Genomic DNA, 18,942 nt, shown 5'->3' with positions numbered 1-18,942 from the left:
GCACTTTTTCATTTTGAATCATACCTTATAATTGAAGGGATTTATAAAAATCTTAAAGGAATCATTTCAGGAAGAAAACTATTGCAAATGAGAAAAATTGAAAAGATTTAGAGCTGGTAAGCTTTGAAATAAACAGAAAAGGAACTTAATGAGTTTCCACAAATATTTAAAGAGTGATTAGAATTGTACTTATAAATTTTTATTACTTTTCATAGAGAAAGAAGAAAGAGAAAATAATACTAAAACCACCAATTATTTGGTTAGAATTTTAGTAGGATTTCTTCCCTGGAAAGGCAATTAACAAATGAAAGATGCTAATTGGAAACTTTATTAAATCATTATTCACAATAATAAACTACACAATCCTTTATGTTAATACAACTTAATATTTGTCTTACACATATATATATTACATTTTATTTTTGTTTGCTGTTTAATCTTCAGAAGTACTCCATGTAATAAAAAAGACATTATCTCCATATTTATATATAAATATTTCTGTGTTGAAGGAGGTACAATATATCATATAACCTCTTTTGGTAACAAAACACATTTGTATATAGATCATCAATTACATATTTTATACAAAACTACAAGCATATTACAAAACTACAAGCATATTTTCCAAGAGTGAGATGCTTGATTCTTCAAGAGCCAGCACATATTTTAAATGGACCCCCAGCAGAGTTTCAATAAATACACAGTAAAAAGACAGTAAGTTTCAAAATAAAATTCTTGGAGTCTCTTTCCATTCTCTGATCCTAATAATGAAATAATCTATTTTAAAAGAGAAGCATTATTGAAAGAGATAAAATGTCTTTCTTATAGAATACATCTTTCCTGCACAGTACAAAGTTTGCTATGAGCATTCAGTATTTCAGTACATTTCCATTTCATTATTTCTCACCACAGAAAGAAGGTCTCTTGAATCTACATTTTAAGGAATTTCTTCTGTTATTTGAAATTCAACGACGTTGACTCAAATTCTTAAAATATTTGTATCTAGGTAAAATAATTTTAAAATTATGTTTTGAAAAGAATATAAATTTTCATGTTTACTTAAGGTGAATTAAAATGTCCAAATTTTATGTCACCACAATAATTATCTATAAAAATTATTGTGAATTATCTAATTAAGTCCTATCATATACATAGAAGACACATTAATTCAAGAAAATTAGATATGTGTTTGCTTTAGATTGCTGAAGTGTAACACACATGCACATTTTTAAAACCAAGATAGCAGTTTAGAGAAAATAATATTGTCTCAGAATGGGTTCTCCAGGAAGCAACACTTGAAATTAAACTTAATGTGCAGAAGGTCTATTAGGTCAGGGTCTTGGGATCAACAGCTACTTATGGCAGAAGCAGCAGCAGATTTGAGTAGCTGGAGAAGTGAAAGGGTAATGCCAATTGGGCAAAAGCCTCCTCCGATTCAATGGTAGGATCTGGAGCAAATACGGCTCATTGGAGTTGTCCTGGGCTAGTCTGAAATGGCTAAGACTTTTAACCTCTCCTGTAAGTCATTAGAGGTGGACTGCTTAGGGAATGGAATGACTTTGAGCAAAGTAATCCTTGGCACTGAGGTAGTCCCTGAAAGGGGCTGACAACTGAATGACATCTAATGCTTCCTGGAAGGGTACAATAAGCCCTTCCAGGAAGATAGATATGGGTTGAGCTTTACCATGTCAACCACAATCAGTTGTAAGGTGTACAATCTGAGTTATAAAACACAATGGTACTCGCAGAACATTATTCCTACACTCAAATATTAATTAGAGATAATTTATTTTACCACTGGAGGTTATTTTAAATGACACTGGTTCTGATGCATAATGTTGTGATGGTATATGGATTTTTAAATTTTGATTCTATTTTGCTTGGTCCTATCGGTTGTCATTTTAGCTTTGTTTTGGTTTTTCTCCTGAAACAACCCCCTTTATTCAACATGTGAGTTATGTAATAGCAGAAGAAAATTAAATGAGAGATGTTTATTCAAAGATTCTGAAATTTTTATGTTAAAAATAACTAAGTAATACTCCCAGATTTTTATGCTGTGAGTTTTTTAAGTGGAATTTTAATGGCTTGGAGATAATTATTCACTAAAGAAGTATCACATATGTTTTGTACTGTTAGTTTTAATAATACCCAGGAAAATCTACATTAAAAATATCCTTTTATGAGATTTCTTCCTGATGCATATTAACATAAATCAATTTGATGATTCACACTTATTAGGTTCTTTTTAGTTGGAGGTAGGTAATAAATACAGGCCTTCTAACTGACAGGTCAGAATATTACCAGGTATAATATTACAATAATTGTAATTTTCAGGAGGAAACCTACTATATGTATCTTTATGGGCAAACAGATCCAACATACTTTGATAGCACCGGTTCTCCATTCTCACTGCAGTCACAGATCTTTGTTCTTTGGGTAGAACGATGCCACCTTATATGAAAGATTCATTCAAAGCAGGTGCAGCCATATTCTAGAGATACAATTTAGCTCAACTTTTACAGATTCATGTAACAAAACATGTTACTGGACACAGAACCTATTTGGAATCATAAACTTAGGATATTATTTCCAATGGAGTAGGTTATAGGGCTGGATACATTCTTAAAACTCTGTTGTTTCAAGGGCACATTCCTATACAGTATTTTAACAATTCACACCTTATGAAAACCAGTTACTTTATCAATAAAAAAGTCATTTCTATGATATATTAGATTAGCACACTCTAAGGTGTTGAGCAGATATCATGTTAAAATAAATACTTAATAGTAGCTTACCCTGCATTGTGGGCTTCTAAATAAAAATCACTTAAACCAGGGGTACCCAACCCCTGGGCCACACACCTATACCCCTTTGTGGCCTGTTAGGAACCGGGCCGCACAGCAGGAGGTGAACATCAAGTGAGCAAGCATTACCGCCTGAGTTCCGCCTCCTATCAGATCAGCGGGGCATTAGATTCTCATAGGAGTGCAAACCCTATTGTGAACTGCACATACGAGGGATCTAGGGTGTAGGCTCCTTATGATAATCTAATGCCTGATGCTATTTCATCCCAAAACCATACCCCTCCCCATCCGTGGAAAAATTGTCTTATACAAAACCAGTCCTTGGTGCCATAAAGGTTGGGGACGGCTGATTTAAATGTTAGCTGACATCCTCTCGAGAGTGCCTTCCTAAAGAGTACAGTTTAGAAATTAGCTGTTCTTGGTTAAAGGGGATAGTCTACAACTAATTAATGTACAGACATATTTCTTAACCAGGCTGATATATGTTAAAGTAAATTATATATAATTTAACATAGGCATGAGAACATACAAGTAAGACTAAACACAAGAACATAAAACAAAATTAAAAAACAGAATAAAGTTTAAAATGTTATTTTTTAAGTAACTTTGTTAACTGTAGTAACTACATTTGGAGATCATCAAAATGTACCACCGATATACCATACATTGTTTTCAGTATGCATGACAGCTCATGAATGATACCATATCCAGGATCAAAACAATCTATTATGGCTCACACCTGTAATCCTAGCACTTTGGGAGGCCGAGGCGGGCAAAGAGCCTGAGGTCAGGAGTTTGTGACCAGCCTGGCTAACATGGTGACACCCTGTCTCTACTAAAAATACAAAAATTAGCCAGGCGTGGTGGTGGGCACCTGCAATCCCAGGTACTCAGGAGCTGAGGCAGGAGAATCACTTGAACCTGGGAGATGGAGGTTGCAGTAAGCCAAGATCACGCCATTGCACTACAGTCTGAGTGACAGAGGGAGACTCCATCTCAAAAAAAAAAAAAAAAAAAAAAAAAGACAGTGTATTAGATGTTACTGCCTAATTGCCTCATGAGGTCCATGATCAAACAGTATGATATAGATTCTAAAATATACCTGACATTAAACTCCAACATTTGATTGCTTAGCATATTGGTTTAAATAATTAAAAATTTAAATATTTTCAATGAACAGGTGAAGTTAGAAACTGAATCCGAACTAAGAGAAGGAAGTGTGCGTGTGTGAGAAACATTATGAGAGTTTGTGAGAGAGTATGTGTATATCTTTATTTCCATAACAGGAAAACAAATTCTGGACACCAGATTGTCATGCATGTGATGAGATCACAATAAAAGAGAACAGAGTTTTAAGTGACCAGAAAGGTATGGGGAAAGAAACTTTTAATATTGTAAAAGTATCAACAATGTTAAACACTCAAATAAAGCTCTGCTTCAAGCTATTTGGAATGTATACAAACCTAGGACGATAAATGTGTAGCACATATTGTTAGAAATGGTTTTCTAATGATGATTACCCTGCTATACAGGATGGTGGGGCTGTTTAGTTCACAAAACAGTAATTACTATCTTCTGTGTGATTCATGTCATTAAAATGTTGCCTGTGCTTGGAGAGCCCTAACAGAAATAACCCTAACATAATCAAATTCATGACTTTTATCCAAACAAAAAACTAACTCATCAGCCATGATAGAGCAGCCAGTGTTTTGACTGAGTATCAGAAACTAGCATCTGGGCAAGACATTTTAAAATCACCTCAAGTTTTTACTCTCCCAGCAGTGTAGCAGAATAAAGAGAAAGACAGTACAAGAAACACATAACTACAGCCTCTTAGAGATAGAAGGGTCATGTTGCCCAATCTCCATCTCAGTGAAAGAACACCTTGCAAAGCATCCTTCAGAAATGGCCTTTGGTCTCCCTTAAATAAGTCCCATGGCAGGGAATAAGTTGTGGAGAGGCTTCCTTATTTGGAAAGCTATTATTCTCAGAAAGTTCTTGATTATTTAGAGTGAAAAATGTGTCTGCCCATTGTTCCTTGTTCTACATTTTGAAAGCACACAAAATAAATCAACTCTGTCTTCTAAATGAAAGTTCTTAAGATACTTTAAGATGCAATAATGCCTCGTTAAGCTTTTTCTCTCCAGGCCAAGACTTTCCATTTTCCTGAATTTGTCCCTCACATAAACCCTTCAGATCTGCTTAGAGAGTATTAGTTGGTCAATGTTCTCTTGCTGTGTGGCACCTACAATACAATATATTGTGCTATTTGTAGGATAGCAAAGAATCATGGTCAGAGACTATGTTCTCATGTGGACACTACACTGCTGTAAATGCAACTGAATGTGGATTTTATTAGAGCTATATGTGTATGTCTTCTTGCTTGCTTTCACCAAGAATATCACATACTTGTTTCTACAGAACTTGTCAAAAAAAAGATATCCTATTTGTAATCAAGATTTCTAATCGCTATGCAATTTTTTTTTTTTTTTTACTTTTGAAAGCTTTTTGGTTTCTGTTCATCATTACAGCTTGTTCTGATCTTCACAGTCCAGGTATACTGAATTCTTCACATACATGTATTCTTATTTTCTCTTCTGCTTCAAGGTCTGTGCAGTGCCTGTTTCTCTTCCCAAAAGGCCTTTCCCAATCCTGCATTGCCTTAGTCGGCTTGGCTGCTAGAAAAACAATACCATTAACTGAGTGGTTTAAGCAACATTTATTTCTCACAGCTCTGGAGGTCTGAAGTCCAAAATCAGGGCACCAGTAGCATGAGTTTCTTGGTGAGGGCCCTCTTCCTGGTTTATAGACAGACGTTATTGCTGTGTCGTCACATGGCAGAAAGAGCTAGCTAGCTCTCTAGCTTCTTCTTACAAAAGCAATTATCTCATTCACGAGGGCTCCACCTTCATGACATGATTATCCCCAAAAGATCTTCACCTTCTCGAAACCCTTGGAATTAGGGTTTCAAAGCATGAATTTGTGGGGTACATGAACATTCAGTCCATTGCATATACACACCCACCCACATTTTTTCTTCTTAATTTCTTTTAGCTGGCTGACTAACTTGCATTTTCTTCAGTTCCAAATTTAAAATCCTGCAGGAGGGTTTCAAGGAACAGCCAGTTACATGTAATTTATATACTGAAGTGCTCTTTGTTAACACAATATTCTCAACAAACAGCCAGCATTGGTTTCCAGTGTTAAACAGAACATGCTGTGCATGCAGCATCCATGTTTGCCTTCTCCCCTGTTATAAGCCAGGACACAGAGGGCTTGGTACCTAGTAAGGGCCCAGTATGAATCTACTGAGCTCGGGAGTCAATGTGAAATCTTGATTCTACTCTGCAGTATGTCAGCAACCTCTATCTGTTGTCAGTCATCCTTTTTGATACCCACTAAGGTACTAAAGAATGTAAAATAGAAAAGGGCTAAGGTTGTCCTATGAAATTATATTAAAGTACAACCTTTATCTAATATTTTTACATATTTTAGATAAGATTTTGCTTTAGGTAATATTTTAGATAATAATATACTATGAATCCTCCTATTTGTATTGCTTCCTCCAAATTATAACACATTTTGCCAAAGACCATAATAAAATGAAAATATAGCATATCCATACCATTTTCCTAGTAATGCTACTTGAAAGAACATGACAGAACTCACGCAACTTCTTAGTGAGTCTGTGTAATGGGATATGGGGTGAGCAAAATAAGAACATCAAGATATCAGATTATTGCTAGCTATGTGAATTTAGATTAGTATCACATTTTCTTCATTGGTAAAGTGAAGATATTAACATAGTTATATCATAGACTTTGGTGATAAATAAGTTAGTAGCTATTACCACCTCTATAAATTTGTTGATTGGTCTCAGTATTCAGAAAACCATTTGTCTAAAAATTTACTCTGGAATTTTACAAAGGATCAGTATTAAGTTTACTATCATATTATCCCCAGACCAAACATTTAAAAAATGGAAACTTAAACAAAAATAGTCATCTTTCTCCAAACTTTAACTTCTCTCTCAATTTTGATTCATAAGAGATTACAAAAGTAGATATAAAACCACTTCTGGCTGGGCGCTGTGGCTTAGGCCTATAATCCCAGCACTTTGGGAGGACAAGGCAGATGGATCACAAGGTCAGGAGATCGAGACCATCCTGGCCAACATGGTGAAATCCTGTCTCTACTAAAACACACACACACACAAAAAAAAATTAGCCGGGTGTGGTGGCACACACGCCTATCGTCTCAGCTAATCAGAAGGCTGAGGCAGGGGAATCGCTTGAACCGAGAAGGCAGAGGTTAACCCGAGCCGAGATCGCGCCACTGCACTCCAGCCTGGTGACAGAGTGAGACTCCATCTCAAAAAAAAAAAAAAAAAAAAAAAAAAAAAAATCACCATACTTTAATAGTTTACAACTCTAAAAAATCATTTGTCTTAGTGTATGCCATGAGTTGGCAAACTTTGTCTATAAAGGGCCAGACGGCAAATATCTCTCACTTTGCAGACTCTACCATCTCTATCTCAGCCAATCAACTCTGCCTATAGTACAAAAGCAGATACGGATAATATATATGTGAATGAGAATGGCTGTGAACCAATAAAACTTTATTTACAAAAGCAGGCAGCTGGCTGGATTTGGCTTGCAGACCGTATTGCCAACTCCTCGGCTATGATTTTGAACTCACTTAAAAATGGCAATTTGCATTTATATTTTCTGTCCTGTTTTAGCATGCATATATAACACTTTCATATTTGAATAGTGATATACTTGGCAGAAAAGGAAGAATATAGAAATTATAAATTTCTGCCTTTAATCGAATAAATCTGATTGTATTGACACGTCCTTTCTTTTTCCATCTTATAACTGTTCCTTAGGCTTTACATACACTTTGTTGCTTGTAGTCAACTTTTTAAAACTCAATCTGTCTTTTAGACTTCCCAAGGATATTCTTAAAGAGTCACAACAATGTACAATGTTTTTCAACATTGATGTACATTGCCCTTTCTGAAATTTGAGTATTTTCTTTCACAATTTGAGATTGTAATATAGTGTTAATAATTTCTTTAGATGAATGGCTTTTTTCTTCCTCATTGAAATTGTTCTCAATTGCAGAGTTGGAATTGTATTTTAGAAACTCTCATTATCCTTCACCTGTGAAGCCTTAACAATTTTTTTAAAAACAGAGTTTATTGAATTATGAGCTATATATGAATGTGAGCCATAAGTGTATGGCTTAATCAATTCTCACCAAGTAAGTATACTGTATAAACTGCTCCAGGTCAAAAAGTTAAAAAAGAGAGAGAGAGAGAGATCTAGAAATAGAGAAATTCCTAGTCTATATATGCCCTAAAAGCAAATGTTATCCTTAATTATGATACCATGTGGTAGATTTATCTGCTTTTGTATTTTGTATAAATGAAATAATACATCATATATTGCTTTCTCTTATTCTTCATTATATCTGCACGATTCATTCATTATGATAGAAGTTGCAGTAGTAATACTTTCATTCTCATTGAGGTATTTGGTTTTATTTTTAATACAGCACTGGTTATTTATCCCATGTAATTTTGATGAACATTTACATGATTTTCAGTTTGTTATTATTTCATATAGTTCTGTGAACATTCTTGTACATTTCTTTTGGTAAACACATAGATAAATTCTGTTGAGTTATGCCTAGGAGAGGAATTGCTGGATAATAGGTTATACCTATGTTCAGGTATAGCCAACCTGTTTTCCAAAGTGATTGTGCCAATTCCCATTACTCCCTGCAATAGATGACACTTCTAGCTTCTCCACATCATTACTCAAAATTGGTTTTATTAATAATAATAATAATTTGAAAAACCCTCATGCATGATTAATGAAAAATAGAAACAAGGCAGTTTCTTTCTTTCTTTTCTTTTTTTTTTTTTTTTTTCACTCACTGACGTCTTGACACTGCGTTTGATTTATTTCCACACTGAAAGTCGTTTTCCACCTGGCTTTTTTGAAAGATTGCTTATGGCAAGACACGTGCCTGCTCTTCAAGCTCTTACCCCTTGGGCTCTAGCAGGAAAGCTGGTGTGCATTTGCAGCATGCATAGTAGGTATCACCTGAGGCAACGAACCCATCAGACAGGTCATTATGTTTCCATACTGTCTGAGTGTTGCTATCTGTTGGAATCATCCACTAATTAGCCACTGTTCTGGATCACAGTCACACACAGAGTTATCTACACATAACAAAAAAACTCAGTCCACCCAAATCCAAGCAAGTGCAAGCTGTTGTGACATATAGTGAATAATTTGACTTCTCAGAGCTTAAATTTTCTTACCCATAAAATAGAAATCATACTGATCTCTCAAAGTATCTGGGGGAAGAAAACATATATTAAGCATGTGATTAAGCATTCAGTGTTATATATCTACTAAACAGTAGTTACTTTATTGTTCTTTCATCTAACTTTCCTCATTGTTCTTTATTGACTTTGTGGAAAAATCTTCAAGGCCAGACTGAATTTTGGGGTATATATACCCTTGTGTTTACTAAATTCCAGGCAGTCTTAGGGCAAGAGAAGTTAATTTTATTTCCCTCTTCTACAGAGCTGAATCTAGGATTTCAGAGGATAATAAATTTGTCTTCTGCATTCTCAGTATCATCCCTATTCTACATGCTTTCCATGAGACTACTTAGTCTTTCTCTTTTGCTGCTAAATACACATACCATGTTTTGTTCATATTTTGGGATACATGGTGAACAGGGCAAAACTGTCTATAAATTTTTTCACAGTTCTTCTGGAAAATACACCACATCACCTAGCAGTATCCAGTGGGCCACTTTAAAGTTACTTCTGTTGTGACTATGTCAGAAGTACTTAACTCCATTGAGATTCTTCTCTACCTCTTTCTTTATCAAACACACTTGGACACAGAAAATTGACAAATAGCAAATGGCTTTCCTGACTCTGTGACACGGATAGCTTTCTAGCCATTCAAATGAAACAAGCAGAGCCTTTTATTTTCACTTTAGGCTATCAGCATTAAGTGCAACACATACTGGGCTAAACACCCATTTAACATTTAATTCATGTACAACCTTGGACGCTTGCTTATCTTGCTTAAGATTTTTAAGGTGTGATGTCTCAAGGACATTAGCCAATTCATATATCCCTTCTTTTGCCTATACTCTCTAATACAGGAATAAGCTGGTCAGCAAGTATTTCTTGTAGATTATATAATGAATTGTTTAATAAAATTAAAGGCATACAAATATTCACACACAATATATATTATACCTCAATAATGTATCCTTGAATATAGTTAATGCTGTTTACTTAGAAAATATTCTCAATACATTTTTGCTTATCTTCAACTATAGTACTTCTATATTTTCATTGAATAATAACCTGCTATCTTTACAGAAATGTTTCACTAATATACCCAGAACCATTGCTAGTATTTATTTATTTGCTCATTTTAAAGATACTGTCTCACTATGTTGCTCAGGCTGGCCTCAAACTCCTGAGTTCAAGGCATCTTCCCATCTCAGTCTCCAGAGTAGCTGGGACTACAGATGTGTGCCACCTCGCCCAGTTTGCTAATATTTATTGAGCATTGTTTACCTGTCAGAACCTCTTTTGTGTTTCATGTGTATTGTTCATTAACCCTCACAACATCTCTGTGAGATTGGAATTATTATTACAGATGGAGAAATTAAGTATTTTAAATAACTTACCAGAGATCACTCTGGTATTTATTGGCAATGACTAAGATATGAACTACCTTGCTATGCTGATTACTGATCCAGTGTATCCCAAAATATTTGAACATATAAAATACACTGTTAGAATGCTCCTTACAAAAAGAAATATTGTCTACCTTACTGAAATATTATTAATAATATTGCTGCATACCACCCCCACAATAGCATTCTTTTAAAAAGCAATAAGAAAACCGTAGAACAGCTTGGTTATTTGTTGTTACTTCATAACTATCTCTAGCTTAAAAATCCTTCATCCAAGGCTATACCAAAGTATCAGACAGAAAATCCACTGACTGTTAGAGACAGTGGGCTTTTTGTTTTGTTTCTTTTTTAAACACGCCTGTGAATTTGTCTTTCTCCGACTCCGATTTAATCAAAAGTCATGCTCCCTGAATCAAAGATGTTGAACAATCAGCAAAGCCTGGAAACATGGATGCTCCAAGCCTACCTAAGGAAGGAGATGGGAGGAAAAGGGATATTCCCAATGGAGTTCTTCCACGTGCTCTACAGTCTTGCCAAAGTGTCCTCTGTGTACTAGTAGTATCAGCATCACCAAGGAGTTTGTTAGAAATGTAGAATCTCAGGCCCTACCTTACACATACCATGAGAGAATCAATTTCAAGATGATCCGTGAGATTTCCTCCTCTTGGTACAGACACTTTCTGTGAGCATCTCCCCATGATTGCAAGAACAACTTGTCAACATGATGGGATTTATTCCAATAATTTGGTTATATTACATGGCAAAGGTAAAAGGACTTTGATGATATGCTAAAATGTCCTAATTAGTTGACTTTAATTCATTCCAGGGGGAGATTATCCTGTGTGGGCCTAACCTAATTGGATGAGCCCCTTAAATGAGAGTCTACAGGTTATTCAGAGAGATTTGAAGCAGGAGAGATACACTCCTGTTTGTTGTGAAGGAAGAAACTGCCTTATGCAGATGACCACATAGCAGGAAATGGTGGAATGCCCTAAGAACTGAAGTTCTTGGTTCTACAACCACAAGGAAATATATGTTGCCAACAATCAATGAGCTTGAGGGGGGATGTGAGATTGCAGCCCCTGGCAACAGCGTGGTTCTAGCCTGCTGAGAGGCTGAGCAGAGGAGCCAGATAACTTGTACCTGCAATCCTGACCCAGTGGAAATGATAAGATAATAAATGCGTGTTGTTCTAAAGCATTTAGTCTGTGGTATTTTGTTTATAGCAATAGAAAACATACACGTGCTAAACCAGAATCTGCATTTTTAATAAGAATCCCAATTGATTCTTATTCCCATTAAAGTTTGAAGCATTTCCCTATAGTCTACAGCAGAAGTAACACTGTCAACATCACCTCCAAAGGAAGAAATTACATATAACAGAGATCACAGGAATTATTTATGATGAAACTTAAAAGTTAAAAATTAGCATACATGCTTAGTATTTGAATACTTATTTATTTATAAATTAGGCACAGGTATGATTGTAAAATATATTTTGCAAATTATAAAATATACACACAATAGAAATTTTAAAAGTTGAAATAACATTTGACAATATTTTATTTTGTATTTGAAAATACTTTTTCTCATTGAATATTAACAATATTAATATATCTATTTATATATTTATATTACTTACATGATCATGGTGGCAATTTACTCAATGCTCAGGGGATTTTCTAAAAATTTTTAGATCACATTATCATTTAGAAATTCAAATATAAGGAATTAAGTTTAGATGTACACTTAATTTTTATATGTGTAATAGCTATTCAATTAATATGTTTACATATAATGTAATATGTTATAATATTGGCCAGGAACAAGCAGCACATAGAGTACACAAATTTTGCTTTCTACAAATACTATTGTCCAATATGAGGAAGAGGGAATAAATGGCCCGTTCTAGGACTGGGCAGAAAATATAAAAGATAAGCTTGGAGGTTTTTCTAGGCTAGAAAAAAAGAGAAATGCTCAAAAAACAAAATAAAACAAAGAAACAAAAGAAAATGTACAATGATGGGCATATTCCTAAGGAATGCAAGAGCCAATTTTGTCTTTTTACCAATGGCCAATGCTGGAAAAATTTTTGCAACAAAATAAATAAAGCAGTACTGGAGTATAACCCAAAGTATGAAATAAATATCCATGAGTCCATACTAACATAAATAAACATGAGATAAATAAATAAATAACTAAATGGGACATATAAGACAAATCTCCACTGCAGAATAAATCTCCACTCCTCAGGTATGGGCTGCACATACAGAGACTTCCTTCCATAGACTTGAGTATGGAAATGGGGGGAAAGAGTGACTTCACAATATGGAGTGACCTGACAGACACTACTTCAACTAGGGAATCAAGGTTAAGACACACAGTGATGTCATGTTGATAGATTTTATCCTTGATACAACGTGATGAAAACGGCAATTTTCCCTGTGTTCTTCACTAAACCCCTTATCTCCAGTATTATCATAAGAAAATAATAATAATCAGACAAATCCCAATTGAAGATTCTATAAAATACCTCACCAGTACTCCTTAAAATGTTCAAGTACTGCTTGAAAATATAGAAGAAATATAATATCAAATATATGAAAACTCTCTGTACTATCTTTTTTTATTTTTCTTTAAACTTAAAACTATCCTAAAATAGAATATTATTTTTAAAAATTGAGATGAGAAGTAGATACTAGTCAAAAAACTGATGTATGGGCAGTGAGAGGGGTCTAGTCCTCAGGACATATGAGACACTAGAAGGAGGAGGTCAGGTCAGCACCTGAAGTTTCTTGTTAGAGAAATAAATGACCTATTACCTGGCATTATTGGTGAAATATATTGGTCCTAATTCTAAGGTAAGTCATCAATCAATCTAGTTATAGTTGTTTTTGTCTCTGCAAATAAGCAAAGCAAAATTCTAAGCCAGACCACATATAACAGAAACTCAATTTACATTTGTGGTAAAACAGTAGGAATTTCACAGTCCTTTCCCATGGCAGCATCGAATTTTGTTAAGAGGGCAAAGCAAATATATTCAGAAATAAAGTAATCAAGGAAGCCAATAATAGTGTCAATTTATAGAACGTCTCCTCTCATGTGTTGAGAAGAATTTTAGCTGCTTTGCATACCAAATCAAATATCAGTTTTGTAAATTGGATATTATTATTCTTATTTTAGCTGTAACTGGGACCCAGAAGGATTAAGCAATCTATGTTCAAGTTTGTGTCTTCACAAGGGCTAAGTGGCAAACTTGATGTGTGAACCCAGGAAGGGGGAGAAACCTTGCTCTTAATCATCAGTGTACCTATATAAAATTAACCACCCACAAAAAATTGACTGTCAAATAAGGGACACAGAAAACAAATGCTTTGAGAATTATGCTGTGAAAGTGCTTTTTTCTTATATAGGGAAATGTGAGCATTATCTATTTGGTAAGCAGACAAAAATTTCTAATATATGTTCAAAGGTTACTTAAAGTTCTACTTTGTTCTTGCTCTTGAAGAGGCACAAAGATGAGATCTTGAACAGCTAGAAGTTGATAATCAATTTTGGATTGCTATGAACCACTAGATTCAACGGCTCTACCTTCCTTTACTTCCTAATGTGTTCAAGGATAAATTTAAACGATCTATGACAAATGCTGGCATAAATTCCCCAGAAATTATTCAGTTATTCCAAAATTTCTTACCTCTAGAGCATAGGTTTCCTCACCTCACTTCCCTCTCTTATTGTCATCTACCAACTATTATATTTATTTGTCTTTATCCTTCGCCATTAGAAAGACACAACAAAACAGAACTAGTTTGTTGAATTCTCTTCTGATTTCCATATGGTTGATGTGTCTGAGAATTCCAGTAAATCAATAGATACATGCTGCTAAACAGCTACTTTGCTTTGCCCACTAGGATCCATGTAGAAAGTTGTATATAATTTACACGTTATCCAATCAGATTTTTAAAATATTTCTTCTCATCAATCATAATTTAAATTATTGAATCCTTATTGAAAATAATGATAAATTATAAGAGCAACAACTACATAATAAGAAACAAAATACGGCTGCATGTTTGTACTTTATGGCATATTGCTCTTAGGTTGTGAGCTCTACAGCATCTTCAAGTTAGGTTTTAAAAACTAGTTTTAACGGTGCTCTTTGTAAACGCAGCAAGACTAAAGGCACTTCAGTTATGTGGAATATTTTGTGCTGTTTAAGCATTATATTTTTCGATGAATTAAAGTGCCATAAAATAAATTATTAAAGATACTTGGAAACCGAACCATATAGCAAATAATGAAGAACTAAGGGCAGATCTATTTAGTCTGGAAAAGAGAAAATGTAGGAGAGCACTAACGGTGTTCTTTAAACATTTGAATGCCACTTCCATTTACTTCAATCTGTATGCAAATTATAATTCTCTGTGAGACTCATTCTCTGCTTTCGTGTTAGGCCTTCATACTCCTGCCTGCACTGAAGATAGCTGGTCTAGTCAGAAGTCTTTTCCTCTTTGAAGGCTTTTTTGATATCCAGCCTCACTGGTGAGTCAGGAATTCTTTTATTCAGCTTTTGTAAGATCTTTGGCTGTACTTTCTTCATAGGATTAATCGTATTGGCTGACTGTGTATTTGACTTGTTCACTTTTCAAGGGTAGAGATTTGTAATGTGCATTTCTATATTCAAGATCTGATAGAAACTTTGGCTATTAGCTACATGATGGATGAATGAGCAGATGAATGAATAAATGAATAGCATAAAGAAAGAAGAGTAGACACACTCTCTGTTGCTTTTATATGCCTTTCACTGGCTAGAATTTATAGAGATGCAGAATTAGGGTCAATATAAAAACAGTATGACTTTCAGAACTGACAAGCAGGGTACAGACATCTTTACAAGGCATTAAGCTGATAGCCTTTAGCGTTTGCACATAAAATCCATGTCTGATGAGCTCTGGAAAGGATCATTGCATTTGGAGGAATTTGGAGTAGCTACTCTCCAAAATACCTTTTAGTTACTTGTGAATCAATTCTTATTTAGCAGGACATTTTGATAAATGTCTATATCATATGAACTTACACATTTTGAGCAAATGTATCTCACATTCTAATTTTCATCTATATTCAAGTAGTTATTTTAAATATAAAAAGGATAACTGTCTGCCAATCACATATCTGTCAGCTTCTTTTTAAAAAATTAATGTAAAGTACACTGTATAAAATCAAATTAAACTTTACAAAATTTATCTTCAACTTAATCAAAAGTACTTAATTATACCTTTGCCGCTGTTCTGAATATCAGAATATTCTTACATAAGTCATGTTGATGCTGCGTCTTAACTATGAAGGAAACACCATAATCTCCCTCACCAGGGTAACTGGTGCATTGTCAGATTAATTTTTTTTAAGTTATTCAAAATGTGCTATGATATGTAAAATGCGAAGGCATCAATACTATTACAATCCTGTTGAGATACACCACTAAAGTCCTTCTTAACATGTCTTAACTTTTTAAAATGAAATGTGTTTTCAGAATAGATTAATAAGTTCTAAGAATTTAACAACAACAACAACAAACTAGTATCAATAAACTATTGTCCAAGGAGAGATAACAGTAATGAAATCATGACATCAAATAATATGACAGGACTACGTAAAATTTTAATTAGCTACCACACCATACTTAATTTTATTTAAAAATAAATAACAGAAACATAGACAGGAAATATTGAAATCACATGCTGCTTCAGAACTCTAATGTAAATGTGATTTGATCCATAAGTAAACAGAGATAAAGAAATTTAAATGCCATTAAACATATTAGTTGACATTAATTTGATGTAAGTTTCATATTGGCATGTGAAATTACAAATAGCAACAATTTTTCACCCTGCAAATGTTTATTTTAATTCCATAAAATACAACAAAAATAAGTTACTTTATTAAAAATTTACATAAGAAATATGCCCTATTATTTTTGTTTTTCAGAAAACATGATTTTCTTTAGAAAATTTAGCATTATATCTAAATTCAGAACAATAAGGGAGGTTCCCAAGCATAATGGTCTTTAAAATTGTTCTGAAAATAGAGAGGATAACAGTACAGTGCCCACCCGAGAACACCTACTAAATGAATATGAGTTTATAAAGAGAAAAAAGAGAAATTAAGATTTTATCTTACTCGATTAAGAAAATTTCAGCTTACCAATACAGATATATTATATGTAAAATACAACCACACCTCTCCTGTTCCATTAACTTGTGTTCATGAAGCACTTGCCATGTGACACGCAGGATTTAAAACACATTAGTCTATTTAATCTTTTTTGTTTGTTTGTTTTTTGTTCTTTGTTTTTTGAGATGCAGTCTCCCTCTTTAGCCCAGGCTGGAGTGCAGTGGTGCAATCTCGGCTCACTGCAACCTCCGCTTCCCGGATTCAAGTGATTTTCCTGCCTCCACCTCCTGGCTAATTTTTGTATTTTCAGTAGAGACTCACACTGTGGACTTTTGTTCCATGTACCACCACACATGTGTACCAGAAAAACTGAAAGAATTCACAGATCTTTAGAAAGAAATGGCAGGCCACTGTCAATTCTGGAAGACGGCACAAAACTGTGAATTCCCAAAGTGTGAGAAGAGGGGAAACCTGCTTCCAGACACACGTCCCCACCGGGGAACCTGAAAATCCATATTACATGTTAGCCAGGATGGTCTTGATCTCCTGACCTCGTGATCTGCCCATGTTGGCCTCCCAAAGTGCTGGGCTTACAGGCGTGAGCCACTGCGTCCAGCCAATCTATTTAATCTTAAGAATGATTCTATAATTATTTTACTTACACAAGAATAAACTGAAAGTAGAGGCATAAGTAATTGAATATAAGTAAAAAACTGAGAAATAGAACCTGAGGAATTTATGGGTTCAGTCCTCAGAACAATCCCTTCTAGTCACTCTACTACCTCTCTGTGTAGAAAGCTATTGATAAGAAAGTTTCATTATAACTGGCAGAACAAATAATAGTGGCTCTCCCTATAATTTTAATTTTAGTTAAACTTAATAAAAAATTGATAGATTTTTGGCATTCATTTAAGATAAAAAAACACAAGAAGAAATTACATTAATACCAAATGACAAGAAGATGAATAATCTAGAAAATTATAAACTTTCTTGAGCTCATCAGAGAGGTGAGGTCACAGGCTAACCAACTAAACTGAACTCTGTAAAGAAAGAACTTCCCAGAAGAGGCAGGACTTAATCACTGATATACCTATGGTAGAGGGTGTGTACCATAAAATACAGGTAAATAATGAAACTAGACCCCCACCTCTCATGCTGTACAAAAATCAACTCAAAATAGATTAAAGATCTTAATGTAAAACCCAAAATATAAAACTACTAGTAGAAAACATAGGGGAAATGCTTTAGGACACTGGCCAGGAAAAATATTTTATAAATAAGAACTCAAAAGCATAGTCAGGGAAGATGGTGGATAGTAGACAAGGCTGGCATGCAGCTCCCACTTGGACAAACAGACAAGTGTGTAGAGACTCACACCGTGGACTTTTGCTCCAAGAACCACCACAGGTGTGTACTAGGAAAACTGAAAGAATACACAGATCTTTAGAAAGAAACGGCAGGCCACTACCAATTCTGGAAGACAGGCACAAAAAATGTGAATTCCCAAAGTCTGAGAAGGGGGGAAACCTACTTCCAGACACACGTCCCCACCAGGGAACCTGAAAATCCATATTACAGGAGAAGAACTTAACCGTACCTAGAGCTGAAACAGATTTAGTGTGAAATGTAAAATTAGAAGCAGCAGTGGGAAGAGCCTTGTAAGAACTCCATTTCTCCAGCTGGAGCCCAGGGAAGCCATTCCTAATTATATCTCAAAGTGACCCTCGGGGAAGGCAGCTGGCAAAATTTGGGAGGGGACGCAGGGTGAAAGAACTTCCAATAGAAGTTTGTAATAGTTTTAACTGATGCAAACTCTCTAGAGCAGAATCTAAGGGGAACAAGAACTGCTGCAGAAAGAAAAGCAGGACTCGCCTCCAACAGTATGAGCAGACAAGGAGGGGCATAGCCTGAAAGCTGTGCTTGCTTTCTCAGCGAGTAAAGTTACAGCCTGAGGTTAGGTCTGAGTCCAGCACACAAGCTGCCTGGAAATAAACTGGGTGCTGTTAGCAGGGCACGATGGGAGTGATACTGGCCTCTACAATGGCATGGAAGCTGGGTGAAGCCTATCGCTATTGGCTTTCCCCCACTTCCCTGGCAACAGAAGCAGCCATAATCCCCTCTGGAACATAACCCCATTAGTCTGAGAACTACCTGCAAGCCCCAACAGTGGCTGTGGCAAGCTGCACCCAAGGAGAGTCTGAGTTCAGACCTGCCTAACTCTGTC

General features: G+C 35.1%; 1 long non-coding RNA gene across 1 annotated transcript; it reads right to left on the bottom strand.

The window, feature by feature from the left end:
* Positions 1-3,511: 3,511 nt before the first annotated feature.
* Positions 3,512-18,942, bottom strand: LOC129060458 (uncharacterized). Its single transcript, XR_008527202.1, has 3 exons — positions 18,870-18,942; positions 5,300-5,902; positions 3,512-3,799 (listed from the first exon to the last, which is right to left on the bottom strand). It is a non-coding gene; the product is annotated as an uncharacterized LOC129060458 (long non-coding RNA).

The sequence above is a fragment of the Pongo abelii genome, chromosome 6 (genome assembly GCF_028885655.2).
Source record: "Pongo abelii isolate AG06213 chromosome 6, NHGRI_mPonAbe1-v2.0_pri, whole genome shotgun sequence".
Classification (NCBI taxonomy): domain Eukaryota; kingdom Metazoa; phylum Chordata; class Mammalia; order Primates; family Hominidae; genus Pongo; species Pongo abelii.
Note: the sequence above shows the minus strand (reverse complement) of the source record. Positions and strands in the feature narration are given on the sequence as shown.